The 14,037-nt window shown below is 40.1% G+C and overlaps 1 pseudogene; it reads right to left on the bottom strand.

Annotated features, from left to right (window-relative positions):
- LOC136406552 (protein adenylyltransferase SelO-like) overlaps positions 1 to 14,037 on the bottom strand; it is a 32,873-nt pseudogene that overhangs the window by 16,432 nt on the left and 2,404 nt on the right.

The raw sequence follows: 14,037 nt of genomic DNA, 5'->3' as shown, positions 1-14,037 counted from the left end.
TTATTTATTCATTTTAGAGAGGAGAGAGAAAGGGAGAAAGAGAGACAGAGAGAGAAGGTGGGGAGGAGCTGGAAGCATCAACTTCCATATGTGCCTTGACCAGGCAAGCCAGGGTTTCGAACCGGCAACCTCAGCATTTCCAGGTCGACGCTTTATCCACTGCGCCACCACAGGTCAGGCTATATTGCTGTTTTATTTGGTGCTATCACCTTAGCACTTAGAACAATGTCTGGCACATACTGAGCACCTCAATAAATATTTGTTGAATGAATAAATGAACTCTGCAGGACAAAAGGGATGTAAAATTAATGGACACAAGGGTGGAATAAAAACTGCTTAATGAATATTTTATATAATTTTGATTTTGAACTATGTGACTGTATTACCAATACAGCTTTAAATTAATTAATTAAGAAAACCATAAATGGGATATAAAACTTTTTCTTTACTATAATAATTTTTTTGCTGCCTGGGATTAATAAAGTGACTATATGCCTTGTCTTCCATTTGGGGTCTTGGACTGGAACTGTTAAATTTTAGGTTGGAGAGGATGGAGAAGAGTGTGAAGAGAAATGTTTTATCTCCTAACAAATACATTGGAGACAAAGAAATGAATAAAATGTGGTCCATGCCCTCAAAAAGTTCAGTGTCCAGTGGTTAGATCAATAAATATCTTAACATAATGCTGGGCCTCATAGCTGCCGGGGTGTGGAGGATGCGGGAAGGACCGAGGGGTCAGCGCAAGGCACTTGAGGGAAAGCATGGCTATCCCACAAAGAAGCTTAACACAGCTGAGTAGCAGATGTTACCAAACACACTCCTTGATCACAAAACTGTGAATATAAGAAGTGTAACTACCTAGAAATTAAGAAACAGTGACAAATAACCCTTGGATCAGAGAAGAAACAAACTAAAATTTCACACATGAAAAGTAATAAATAGGAACATAACTTATCCTGATAACTATGGGAAAAAGCTAAAACTGCACTAGAGAAATACATACAGTTCAAAATGCTGTCATTATGAAAGACTAAGTATCAATAATAAGCTGGAAAGAACATCTCACTCTCTTGATTTTCAAAAAATGAGTGTTAAACAAATACAGTGTGTCCATAAAGTCATGGCGTACTTTTGACCAGTAACAGGAAAGCAACAAAAGACATTAGAAATGTGAAATCTGCACCAAATAAAAGGAAAACCCTCCCAGTTTCTGTAGGATGATGTGGCAGCATGTGCGCATGTGCAGATGATGATGTAACACCTTATATACAGCTGAGCAGCCCACAGCCATGCCAGTCGAGATGTGGACGGTACAGAGGAAAGTTCAGTGTGTTCTGTGGCTTGCTAAATTCGAATCCATGACCAAAGTGCAACGTGAATATCGGCACATTTATAACGAAATGCCACCACATAGGAATAACATTACTCGGTGGGATAAGCAGTTGAAGGAAACCGGCAGTTTGGTGGAGAAACTCCATTCTGGTAGGCCATCAGTCAGGGACGAGTCTGTAGAGGCTATATGGGATAGCTACCTAAGGAGCCCTAAAAACTCTGTGCGTGAGCCCACATCGAACTGCACTGAATAGGTATGGAACTGGGAGAGTTTTCCTTTTATTTGGTGCAGATTTCACATTTCTATCGTCTTTTGTTGGTTTCCTGTGACCGGTCAAAAGTGCACCATAACTTTATGGACACACTGTATATTTTCACACAGTCTTAATTAGCAGATTTAAGATGTACTCACAGCTGCTTCTGTCCTGAACCCTGTAATGGGCTTAGAGCTTGTAACACCTTGTTCAAATTAAACATCCCAATATTGGCCTGATTTTCTATTTTATATCTTCTTTCATCATCAGATGTGTTTGATACAAAATCTGTTTAACACAAAAACACTATCCTTAATACAGTGAGGATAATTGGAACAAATAGCTTGTTTCCTCATTTTAAGTTACTATTTAAAATTAATAAATTTATATTTACTAGAAAAAAACTTTTCTGACATTGAACATTTAACTCAAAAGTAATAGAAATACTTTTAATATCCATACACATGAAAATATTTTGCAATATGAATATTTGAGTATTTGCCTAGGAGAAGAAGACACCTCTAACCTGCAAGGATTTCCAGGTCATCACAAGTCAAACTCCAACTCAAGGAACATGCTCCCATTCATACACTCTGAGCCTTCCAGTGTTGAGAATTACATCACTGCTCACTCCATTGGGTAGGTTAGGAAAGGAAAGGGTCAAGAACTTGTCCTAGGGCACAGAGCCATGGCAGGAGTCAAACCCACGTTTGTCTGACTACATATTCCCTCGAGCCCTCATGTCATCTTCTCTGATACGAAGTCCATGAGGGCAGAGGGTGCACAGAACTCATCTTGGTACACCTATGGCACCTGGAAGACTGAGTACCACAAAAAATGAGTGTGGTTCTATGAATGATCCCAGTTCTTTTACTACCCTATCACTGTATTAACCATAACAGTTTATCTAAAATAAATTTGTGAAATAAGGCATTTTTGTATATACATATAAATCATACCTACCTGGGTAATAGGCCTTCATAAAACCAAATGGCCCATAGTCAATTATAATGAATAACAAACTGAAGTTATCAGTATTGCATACACCTAAAACAACAAAAAATTCCAAGAACATGATAATAAAATAATAAAGCAGGCTTGACTGCATAGCTCAGTTGCAGAGCACACAGGTTGCTGGTTCAATCCCCAGTCACTGTTTCGGTCTCTCTTCTTTCTTCCCTCTCTTTCTCTCTCTCAAATCAATACAATAAACAGTTTTAATAATAATAATAATAAAGCATTTGAACTGTATAAAATTATCCAAAATAGAAAAGGTCATGGAAATGCATTTGTTTTATGAAATAAATTAAACAAAATTAGAATATCAATTGAAAGTTTAACTAGTAAAGACAAATGGCTTAATATATATTAAAACTATATTTTAAAATCAAACCATCCTCTTGTTTTATATTCGCCCTGTCTCCAAAGATTTCAAATACTTTAAGGAACAAAAGCCCAAAGAAATGAAACTTCCTCTTATTATCCTCAATTTCTAGCATTTGTTTAAAACATGTTATTTTAATGGAGTTGAGACTGGTAAAGGAATAAAATTAATTTTCAAAGGCTGTGAAAAGAAGAGAAGATGAAAATATGGACATGTACCTCCATGACATAAAATGAGCTGCGGACTACTAGCAGTGTGTGCAGTGCTCTCCCAGGAGAGGGCTCATGGGTGGGGGTAGAATGCGAGGTCAGAGGAAGCCACGGACACACCAGCCTAATACAAGATATCTGGGCAGCTCCTTGTGACAGCTCCTAACAGACTGAACTGGGGTTGGGTTGCATTTTCAGGGATTTGGAATGGTGATGGTGCCAACTTGGACTTGGTGAACATGTTAAGGACACTACTCTTTTATGGATTCTTGCTGTATTGGCCAAGAGTTTGCTTAAAGGCTTTAATCACTGTAAAAAAATGGAGGACTGGATAAAGAAGATGTGGCACATATACACCATGGTATACTATTCAGCCATAAGAGATGATGACATCGGATCATTTACAACAAAATGGTGGGATCATTTTTTTTTATTATAAATAAATTTTTATTTTAATGGGGTGACATCAATAAATCAGGGTATATATATTCAAAGAAAACATGTCCAGCTTATCCTGTCATTCAATTCTGTTGCATACCCATCACCCAAAGTCAGATTGTCCTCCGTCACCCTCCATCCAGTTTTCTTTGTGCCCCTCCCCCACCCCTCCCCCTCTCCCTCCCTCCCTCCTCCCGAAGGAGGGAGAGAGGGGGAGGGGGAGGGGAGGGACATGGAGAGAACTAGATAGAAGGGAAATTCTATTATAATATCATAACACTGAAATATGTAGAAAAACCGCGGATCATTCTTCAGGATTTAAAACTTGTTGATTATCTGTTGCTATTTAAGAACTTAGTCTTGTACCCCTATGGTCACTGCAGTTTTATTTACAACAGCCAAGATCTAAAAGCAACCAAAGTGCTCATCGGCAGAAGAATGGATAGAAAAGCTGTGGTACATTTACACAATGGAATACTACTTGTCCATTATAAAGAAGGAACTCTTAACTTTTGCAACAGTATGGATGGACCTGGAGATTACTACACTAAGAGAAATAAGCCAATCAGAGGAAGACAAGCACTGTATGACTTCACTCATATGTGGAATCTAATGAATAAAATAAACAGAATAGAAGCAGACTCATAAACACAGAGAGCAGAGTGGAAGCTGTCGGGGGAGGAGGTTTGGGAGGCTGTAAAAAAGGTGAAGAGATTTAGCAAAACAAAACTCATATACACAAACAACAGCATAATACAATAATTACTAGAAGGGAAAGGGTAAATAAATGGTGATGGAATGACACTTGACTTTGGGTGGTGAACACACCCTGTACACTATACAGATGATGTACTATAGAAGTGTACACTGAAATCTATATAATTTCATTAACCAATGTCACCCCAATAAATTTAATAAAAAAGTAAAATATTAAAACTTAGTCTCATTTTATGTAGGTAATCTAAAAACTGTTATTACCTTGTTCTTTCACAGTATTTCCATTGTAGAACTGATCTCTCCACACTTCATCCTCACTTACAACCAGACTGGAACATGAGAATCAAAGTTACACTGTAACTGCAAGCAAGCTGTTAAGAAGCACCTAAAACTTGTAAGAAAAGATAAGCTGAAGCGCGTCTGCTCAATTTACTGCCATGTTTCTGGAGATAACAGGACTGAGCCTTGAAAGTTAGCTCCAAAGAAGGGGTCACCTTGCAGCTCTCCAAGGAAGTGCATAGCCTCACTGCAGAAGAATTCTCTCACTGAGGAACGCAGGCAGCTGCCAGCACCGTTTCTGCCGGAAATAGGATGAAAACATGTTCAAGGGGAAAGACAACATGAGTTTTCATTTTAAAAACTTAAAAAAAAATCATACAGGGTCTTTCCTGAGCCTTTTAACTGAAGTTCACACTTTTCACCCCACCTTCCAAAAAATATCCAAGTATTAGAGATGCATATGAATATTTAGCAGAAGAGGAATGCCACAAGAAAACACGGGGTACCTGTTCATGTAAATTCCCAATAGATGGGCTCTACCATCCCCAGGCTGATCTGCCCATATCCCAAACTAAAAGAGAAAAAGAAAATTAGTCATGTTTATTCATGCTTATTAGCTTTTATAGTAATTTTATAGCTAAGATTATTTTATCAAAATTGAGAATGAGGTATTGCATTTTGGGGACTGTAATAATCAACAACTCTAATAAAGGTGAAAATAAAGTTCAATAAAAAACAGAAGTACAATACATTTTTAAAATATAAATTTAAGACACATAATTAATTTCTTCTTATCTTATAATTGAGCATAAGTTTCTTAGGTATAGAAAACTTAGAAGTGATCTATTTAACTTCAGAATATGAAGTAAGAACAATTTACTATTAGAAAAATTTTCTGATTATACACACACAACATAAAACCAGGAAAATACTTGTGCCTGAAAAAATTGCTTTTGAACTTGCATGAATAACTGTTTTCAAACTTTTCTGTTAAAATTTGTTTGTGGTTGTTCAACTCCCAGTTATGCCACTTACTGTGGAAATTTGTTTGAGTTTGATCTCACTGAGCTTGACCTTTCATTTCTGTAAAATGGTATAACCCTTGCCAAGTTGTTGTAAGAATGAATGCTAACACATATATGCAAAATGCCATGTCCTATGTCTGATATTATCAAGTGCTCAAAAGATGGTAATTATTATTATTGCCAACAGTTATTTGCTAACTTAGACATCACTCCACATAAATGTTACTTCTACCAGAAAGCTTTCTCTAAATTTCTGGGAGTAGAAGGAAGGTCTTATAAATTTCCATAACTTCTCTATTTATCCCTATTACAACCTAATGTTATTTGAATTTATTTATCTATCCCCTCCCCAAAGTATTAGCAATCTCATTGAAGGAGATAGGTCTCATCATTACAGTTCCTGGCATTTAAAAGGAGTTCTATAAACCGCTGGGTAAATATTTAAACAATATTTACAATTCTGGAAGAAAATCATGAAATTGAAAAAAATTTATTCAATATATTAATTTTTCATCTTAACTAGAAATGGACCACTATTAATTAATTTTAGCTGTGGACTACATCTAAAAGCAGAAGTGTGATAGGTGCTCTCAGCATATTCTGCGAAGTTCTAAAGTTGACGATACATTAGCTAAATCCCACACCATGAAAGGTAAGTAGGAAGGAGGGTGAATCCAGAGCTTGGAGTGAAACCAGAAAACAGGATAAAAGAGAAAGCATTTACTGCTCTGTAAGTTCAAAAGGGCAAAGCCATCCTTATAAACAAATATTCATAACGTAATTTTGAATCAGAAAGAAAGGTAAAATTGATAAAAGCTTAATCTAATTTACTACCCAAAAAAAAGTATAAAAAAGAATAGCTTAACAAAAGTCATCAGGGCTTAAGGTTGCATTTGTACTTTAACACACATGTAAGTACCAGCATAAAATGCTGATAAATTTATCCTATATGGGAATGGCTTTTTGAACCATGGAGTCCTGTATTTAGGAGCTAGAAATAAAAAATAGATAATCTAGTCTACAAGTTTCTAAACTGAGAAACATAGTGCAACAAAATATGAATAGTTAGTTACTTCTTAAAAACAAAACCACCACAAAGCCCTGTAGTCAAATATGTTAAGGAAATGGTGTGTCATATAAAATTAAGCAGATTTCTTTCTCACAGCACTTCTCACAAGGCTGGAGTGAACCTGGTCAATACTCACACATTACAAATCAAGACACTAAGGTTCCTGTTTGTCCCAGACGACCCATAGGGTCCTTTTCAATTCTTAGGGTCACGTCACTTTTTTTTTTTTTTGTATTTTTCTGAAGCTGGAAACTGGGAGAGACAGTCAGACAGACTCCCGCATGCGCCCGACCGGGCTCCACCCAGCACGCCCACCAGGAGCGAAGCTCTGCCCCTCCGGGGGGTCACTCTGCAACGACCAGAGCCACTCTAGTGCCTGGGGCAGAGGCCAAGGAGCCATCCCCAGCGCCTGGGCCATCTTTGCTCCAATGGAGCCTCGGCTGCGGGAGGGGAAGAGAGAGACAGAGAGGAAGGGGGTGGGTGGAGAAGCAAATGGGCGCTTCTCCTGTGTGCCCTGGCCGGGAATCGAACCCGGGTCGCCTGCACGCCAGGCCGATGCTCTACCGCTGAGCCAACCGGCCAGGGCCTAACTGATGTTAGTTTAGATTCTTAGCTTCTCTGTTACTTTCGCTTCTTAGGAAATCGAAAAATGCAAGCAGTAAAAATAAAAAAAGCATGAACTACCACAACAACCAGGGCTTGATACTAATCATAATAATGTTAGATTCAAGGAGTACTGACATGCTGGGGCTGCCAAGAGTGTACAAGGTCCCTGTGACGCTGAGAACAAAGAGTTCAGCAACATCCTGCATTGAGTCAGAGACCCTTATCAGAAGTTTATGTTTGAAATTCTCCACTGAGTAATACCCACCCCCCGTAACTGCGCACGACCTCCCTAGCCAATGACTAACAGCCACATCAGCTTCTGTATGATGCTTGCTCATCCTAGACAGCCACCCTATAAAAAGGAGCCATTTTAGAAGCTCGGAGCTGCAGTCCCTGTGCAGGTTTGGGGGGCTGCAGTCCCTGCGCAGTTTGTTGGCTGCGCAGGTTTGGTTGGCTGCAATGCTCCAGTCTCTTCGGAGGCGTGGGTTGCCTGCAGTCCCTGCGCAGGTTTGGGGGGCTGCAGTGTTCCCTTGTGTGGGTTACCTGCATCCCTGTGCAGGTTTGGGGGGCTGCAGTGCTCCCTTGCATGGGTTGCCTGCAATCCCTGTGCAGGTCTGCAATAAAACTTATAAAATTCACTTTGTGTCTGCTGTAGCCTGTCTCACCAGGATGTAACAGATGGAGGCCCCAGCGAGATAGGCCATGTAAGACCCCTCCTCACGGAGTGGGCTGCAGCAGACGTTGGTAGCTGGCCAGCCTCCGGCAGTTGCCATTTGGAAACTGAATTTGGCTGATTTGAAATCTTTGGAGTCTTGAGACTGTTTAGTAAATAAGCTTCCTCTTTGAATATTTGGAAACAGAGCTCTGGTTAGAAAAGGGTGTAGTGGAGCAGGCGGGACGCCACCTGATTTCTCCTCACCCAGTCGGGGAACGCAGGACGCTGCCTTCTCCCTTTGGTTTTGGTTTAGAAGTTTTGTTTGTTTTGTGTGCATATTTGGTTTGTTTGTCTGCTACTAGAATGGCCAACTTAAGAGCAGACTGGCCAAACCAAGGATTGCTAGATCCATAGAAAACATAGAGAGTCTAGCGTACTATCACCAGCACCCACCTGCAGGCAGGTGGCATGGTCAGTATGCAGCCAGCATAGTAGCAGAGGTAGAGAAAGAAAAGGCAGCCAGGCTACAGCTGGCTGCAGGAGAAGTGGCAGGCTCCCTTCAAAGTTTCAGGCACTTGCCTCTCCCCCTTGGGCACCAGCTCAAGGGCTGAGCCACTGCTTAGTCAGGCAAAAGATAACAGTGCAGTAAGCTAGAGGTTATCATCACCTTGCTACAGCCCCTGCCCTCCTCTGCTTTGGCTCCGGGGAATCCCTGCCTCCTATCTGGAGCCAGACCCGAGGAGAAGATTTAGGGAATACGGCCCCATCTAAACCCACTGCTTTAGGCTTCTTTAAATACAGGATACCCAGTTTTGCTCTCTTAGTCAAGCCCCTCAGTGAGATCTTCTGAGCATGGCTTTTAAGGTCTATAATGACCAAGGAAGTAACAGAAAAGGCAAATAAGGCCCAAAAGAAGTCAGGAAATACCAACTTTTGGCTCCAGCGCCCTAAGGGGCTTTCATCAAGGCCCTGCTCCAGAGTGGAAAGAAAGGTCATTGAACTGAAGCCTGCCAGGCTTCTCGGCCCCATCAAGGGACACGTCTGTGCTGTGGAAAGAGGGACATGAGAAGGTTTTATAGGTTACTCAGCAAACTGTTCAAAGACTGTCCAAGAGGCACTTCTAGCAGTACACCACCCAAGGACTGACTCCCACCTAGACGGGTCCAGACACCATGATCCTGACAACTCCCACTACTGCCAAGATAGAAGGCATACCCGCCTGGGTCGACCGCAGCCGGCTGAAGCTTGCAGTCCCAGCAGAGACACCTTTGTGGACAGCGAAGACTGACCCTGCCAACCCTTGTAAGCTGACCCTGAGAAGGACCGCATGCCCTGCTTCAGCCACAAACCAGAATTTAACTGGTCCACGCGTGGAGACTTTGGGGAGGGAGGGAAACTAAGGTAAAGGAAAGCCAAGTAAGTCATCTTAAGGTTTGATGCATGCACTGCTATGAGTCATACAGAAAGGGAGTGTAAGTCCCTTGGCTGAGAGAGAAGCTACAAGGTAAATGAAAGTTATATATGTGCTCATAGCTACCACTATAGAATAATCTGTGAATATTGGTCATGTGTCCAATAGGCTGCTTATGAAAAGGACACCTCCAAAAGCAATCTTTAAAAGAGGATTACTTAGTACTAACTTAGTCTTTGCTGAAGGTTAAGGTTTTGAGGAATTAAGAATTCTGATAAATTAGAAAGGAATTGTATGGTTTTGATAATAGAAGGTATAAGGTGTAGAGGTACTTTTGAAAAGGAAAGGAAAAAGCAAGTTGTTATGAAGGCCAGTTATTTCTGGATAAGAAAGTGCATAAAAGTTGAAGGTTTATGTAAGTTGCAGAAGGTTTGTGTAAGTTGCAGAAGGTTTGTGTAAGTTGCAGAAGGTTTGTGCAAGTTGTAAGAAGTTAGTACAGAGAAGAAAAATACAAGGCAGAAAGAAATTAGTCCGTAAAGCTTGTAGTACTAAGGGCACACTATCAGCGTGCCAGCACATACTAGGGAGGACCCCTGACCCAATTAGCTTATAACTACAGCTAAAGTAGAAAATTCTCATGAGCCCCAGCCTTATACCATTCTCCCCACTGATGAAGAATCAAGGATTTGATTTATGCCCAAAAGAGATGCGGGAATGTTAGATTCAAGGAGTACTGATATGCTGGGGCTGCCAAGAGTGTACAAGGTCCCTGTGACGCTGAGAACAAAGAGTTCAGCAACATTCTGCATTGAGTCAGAGACCCTTATCAGAAGTTTATGTTTGAAATTCTCCACTGAGTAATACCCCCCCCCGTAACTGCGCACGACCTCCCTAGCCAATGACTAACAGCCACATCAGCTTCTGTATGATGCTTGCTCATCCTAGACAGCCACCCTATAAAAAGGAGCCATTTTAGAAGCTCGGAGCTGCAGTCCCTGTGCAGGTTTGGGGGGCTGCAGTCCCTGCGCAGTTTGTTGGCTGCGCAGGTTTGGTTGGCTGCAATGCTCCAGTCTCTTCGGAGGCGTGGGTTGCCTGCAGTCCCTGCGCAGGTTTGGGGGGCTGCAGTGTTCCCTTGTGTGGGTTACCTGCATCCCTGTGCAGGTTTGGGGGGCTGCAGTGCTCCCTTGCATGGGTTGCCTGCAGTCCCTGTGCAGGTCTGCAATAAAACTTATAAAATTCACTTTGTGTCTGCTGTAGCCTGTCTCGCCGAGATGTAACAAATAACAGCTATCATGAAAGCACTTTTTATATATTTCCTAACTTAATCCTTACTCCAATCCTATTATACTTTGCTACTTGTCCTAAAAACTATTCCTGAGTAAACTAGCCCCCTAACAACCAGTGTTTAATTAATCTCTAGTTCGTCGGAAGGTCACAGCAATATCAACAATTGGTCCTGTGTTTCTTTCCCTTTTTTCTTTTAAATTAGTCAGATACCACACCTGAACTCACTTCAATATCTTGCTTTATTTCTAGAACATGCCTTCTTAATGGCTTCAAAACATATAACACCCTCAACTAATCCTGATTTAATTCCTAGCCACTCTAAAACTCTGCTCTACAGGTATCCTGGCAAAATGATAATCGATTGTCCTTCCAAGGCCTTTTATATTGACTCGTTGTGCTACTTGACTTTGCCTAAATCTCTTGTCAAAATGTCACTGAATGAGTTCTCTAGCAGTAAGTCACAGAAATGTCATATGAATCTGAGTACTGGGTTCTAGGAAGACGTATCAAAAAGTGTTTTCCAAGAATGACATTCTCCAAAGTGTCTAAATTTTAAACATGAAGATGGTTATTTATCAACAGACTAATAATTTAACCTGAAAAAATATTAATATCTTTTTAGACAAAAGTTATACAATGAGTTAAGCATTTGTGTTGTAAGAAAATAAAGCCTAACCTTAGAAACTGCTACAAGATGTACTCTTGATTCAAAAGGAGTAGGGAAGACAATTGAGAAAATACAGTTTTTCACTTTACGAACATAATTTTCTCTAACAGGGTCAATTGGCAACACAGCTGATTAAAAAGAAAAAAAGGGCCCTGGCCGGTTGGCTCAGCGGTAGAGCGTCGGCCTAGCGTGCGGAGGACCCGGGTTCGATTCCCGGCCAGGGCACACAGGAGAAGCGCCCATTTGCTTCTCCACCCCTCCGCCGCACTTTCCTCTCTGTCTCTCTCTTCCCCTCCCGCAGCCAAGGCTCCATTGGAGCAAAGATGGCCCGGGCGCTGGGGATGGCTCTGTGGCCTCTGCCCCAGGCGCTAGAGTGGCTCTGGTCGCAATATGGCGACGCCCAGGATGGGCAGAGCATCGCCCCCTGGTGGGCAGAGCGTCGCCCCATGGTGGGCGTGCCGGGTGGATCCCGGTCGGGCGCATGCGGGAGTCTGTCTGACTGTCTCTCCCCGTTTCCAGCTTCAGAAAAATGGAAAAAATAAAAAAAGAAAAAAAAAAAAAAAAAAAAAAAAAAAAAAAAGAAAAAAAGGACAACCTTAATGTTCTCATTTGTTGCATTTACAGCATTAATATTTTTTAGAAAGTCTATAGTTCTTCAAGAAAATCAACTTAAAACACTACTTTCTTCATATTTTGTTATTTAAAGGCTATTTTATCACTTTCAACCACTATATGAATTTATCACTATATGAATATGTGCAATGGAACTGTCCAAGAAGATGGGAGAAGAAAAAAGTTTAAAACAAGACACATATCTGCCTTCAAAGATTTTCACTCATGGCAGATCAATAGAATGTGCAACATATTTGTAAATAAGAGTGTATAAATAAAATGGTAGGAGTTGCATTATAGTATTAGAATTATAGTACTAGCCAATTCCATGGAATCCAACCAAAAAATATTAGGCACTTAATCACATTCTTTCTGCCTTTTCAGAAAATCATAATTAACTGAAGGAAACAGGTACATACACAGTTGTTTTACATACAGAGTTGTTTTAAATGTACCAAAACACTTTCAATCCCATCAGAAACTCAAAACACGTGATACATGCCTGTCGCAAGGCTAGACATGTAACTGCCTCTAGAGAGATGAAGTATGTTTCATGAAGTCTAGGCACTAAAGCACAAGTGCTTGATTTTAAAAGTTGTAGAGAAAAAGAGAGCAAGAGCTTTGCATATGCTTTAGATCCACAAAACATACTTACTTTTAAGTACAATTCTTAAAATCTTAATTAAATTAATGGCTTTTCCTAATTCAAAGCAATCAAAAAAATAGAAAATGTAGGTGTATTATTTTTTTAAAGGTTTTTTTTATATTTTATTTTATTTATTCATTTTAGAGAGGAGAGAGAGAAAGAGAGAGAGAGAAGAGAGAGAAGGGGGAGGAGCCAGAAGCATCAACTCCCATATGTGCCTTGACCAGGCAAGCCCAGGGTTTCGAACCGGCAACCTCAGCATTTCCAGGTCGACGCTTTATCCACTGCGCCACCACAGGTCAGGCGTAGGTGTATTATTGAAACTACAAAATAAAGGGACAGAAAAGCCTATGTCACTGAATAGAGATTATGTTGTCAAGATGTCAGTGTCACCGTTATTTAATAAGCATAATGGAAATCCAATCAAAAACCTAGTAGAATTTTTTGAAGAAACATATAAACTTAAAGTGTAAATCTGGAAAAATAAAGACTAATATTTTTTTAAGTAAGAGAAATGAGTTTCCTTATCACATTAAAAATATTGTTACTCAAAAGATGTAATGATCAATAGGACTCAATAAAAAGTAAAGAAACTGCCCAAAATAATATAAGAATTCCCTAGATAATAAAAATTCCCTTTTTAATAAGTAGCAAAAGGTAACATTAAGACAATTTATTCAACTATTTAAACTAATTCATTCCACCAAAGGCCAGGTAAACTAAATGTCAGTTACAACAGAAATAAGAGTAATCTTGTATCTTTCCATATTAGTATAAAAACAGGCATCTGTGAAAAAAAAACACACAAAAAAAAACAGGCATCTGAGGGCCACCTTCAACCCTTTATACTTTCTTCTAAGTACAGGGTGAATAAAGCAGCACCATGGGAAAAGCGGTCAAACAAAAAACAGATAATTTTAGTATCCACCATAGAAAACCCGACAATTGGAAAACCCACCAGCATGTTTTCTCCTTTTAGGAGAGCCTCTGTGTGGCAAGAGACTGTTATAGAATTAACATGTTTTCTTTCATGATGCTCTAACATTTTAGCGGAACATGGCAGTATATAATTTCCCATAGTACTTATGATTTTACACAGATGCACATTTGGCGAGGTAGTTGATCACGCTACCTGTGATCACTGGCCACAGAACAAAAAAAGGCTAACTGCTTCAGAGGACCCAATCCCCACCCTTGTTATGATTTAATCAACCAATCGTCATAGCCTAATAGCACCGGCAAAAATTCCAAATGTATGTTTACCCTTTGACATCTCAGAGAAATCAGTAATTCCAAAATTCTTTAGAATTCAGTTTTGCTTAAGAATAGGAAATCCCCCCAAACTGCCAATCTTTCAGTGCAACCATACTTGAACCTCTTCTCTCATTGAACATTCTTCTCATAGTTACCTTGATAATTCATTGATTATTTCTTATAACCACAGGA

This window comes from Saccopteryx leptura, chromosome 5, assembly GCF_036850995.1.
Source record: "Saccopteryx leptura isolate mSacLep1 chromosome 5, mSacLep1_pri_phased_curated, whole genome shotgun sequence".
Classification (NCBI taxonomy): domain Eukaryota; kingdom Metazoa; phylum Chordata; class Mammalia; order Chiroptera; family Emballonuridae; genus Saccopteryx; species Saccopteryx leptura.
Note: the sequence above shows the minus strand (reverse complement) of the source record. Positions and strands in the feature narration are given on the sequence as shown.